Raw genomic sequence first — 1711 nt, forward strand, 5'->3', positions numbered from 1 at the left:
TGTTTAAGATCAACAGACTGTGTCTGGAAATGCTCAGGTTATTTTTAAGAGCAGTGTATTTCTGTTTATTTGAATTCTCATTTGAAAATCTGAGTAAATCATAATAGAATTTAAAAAGATCCTAAATTATATCGCAATTGCAACTTACAAAGGGAAATTTAACCAATGATAATAAACAACAGGTAAGAAGACAAATATGTTGATGATTCAACATTGAATATTTTACAATGTCACATTTTGTCTTTCTAAAAACTCTTAGAAGATACTCTATGAACTTCTCATTGGAAACGTAGTAGAACTACCTCTGCAAAAGTTGAGTAGTGGCTGCTATTCTTGCTCAGCGTTCCAGCTCATTGCCCATAGATTGCCACACTGAAGTATTCACGTTGATTTTTATGAATTGAATGAATGAACAAATTCTGCAGAAATCAGAAAATGCAGAATTTGCATTTTTTTCTCTTTTAACAGAAGATTTATTCCAGGATTCTAAGTGTCAGACTGATTGACTCTTTTGGTCTGTACCTGATTCTTTCAAAAGCCTTCTTTAGTCTCATGGAGCTTTCTTGCTCAAATGCCTCTTATAAATGCATCTGGATATATTTAATTATCCTGGATGCCTTATAAAACACCATCATTTCACTATCATATAATTAAGATTTTTAACATAACAGTTTATTAACTTTGAGATTTTCTATATGACTCTTATGTAGAGTAGCTGCAAAATCCAAGGATGAATCGCCATTTGCTGAATCTACAATAAAAATTGAAATCATAGAAATAAATTGCTTTCAGTGTTTTGAATTCTCTCAACTCACATATATGAGAGATGAGAGAGTTAAAGAAAACAGAGAGGGTTTTGTGGGAGAAGATCCTGGAAAAATATATTTTTGGGTAAAAATGTTTTGTGACAGTCATTTTCCATCTGCCTCTTTCTACTCAAACATTCTTTTGAACTGTAGACTCTCCCTGGGATCTTAATATGTGATGCCCTTATGTGAAAGGCATAGTAGATGGGACACGGATTCCCACCTCGGAACTCGGGAAAAAGGACTCTTTGGAAAGTGACACCATTTGGGGTCGACCTACATAACCTCCCTGAATGTGTCCTAAAAGATGCCATCTTGACTTCTGGCCAATAGCGCCACCTGGAGTCATGGAGGGAGTGCAGCAGCAAGAAACAGAAGGGGCACACTCAACTCAGGGAAGCCTGGTAAATGCTCACCTAAGATGGGAGTTCATTTTCCAGGGATCTGAAAATGATAGGAGGGAAGTGAGAAAAATCCTTACCAAATATCAGGAAAAAAAAAGACCGTTACCAAATATCCAGGAAAAAAAACCCTTACAAAAATATCAGGCCCTCAAAACTGAATGATGGTTACAATATCCTTACCTTGAAGACAGCATATAGAAAAAGATGTCAGAAGAAGAGCTGTTTATGAGAGAAGTTTAGATGAATGAATAGAAAAGTCAAGTATGTTATTTATTTTAATTTATTTATTTATGCATACAAGAATCTGGGTGTAGGCCAGAGGTGCTGACCAAGGAGTAGTGGGAGGATTTGCCAGAGACAAAGCGGGGAGCAGAACAGGCACAGTGACTGAAATACACTACTGGGGGAGCAGTGGGCGAGACAGGAGAGGTCTGCTGCACCATGTGGGTTAGCTCCCTGGCGCGGCGTGGAACTCATGCTGCAGTGGCTGCCTTTAGCTTC

Source organism: Talpa occidentalis, unplaced genomic scaffold, assembly GCF_014898055.3.
Source record: "Talpa occidentalis isolate TD23 unplaced genomic scaffold, MPIMG_talOcc4v2.1 talOcc4.6, whole genome shotgun sequence".
NCBI classification, from domain to species: domain Eukaryota; kingdom Metazoa; phylum Chordata; class Mammalia; order Eulipotyphla; family Talpidae; genus Talpa; species Talpa occidentalis.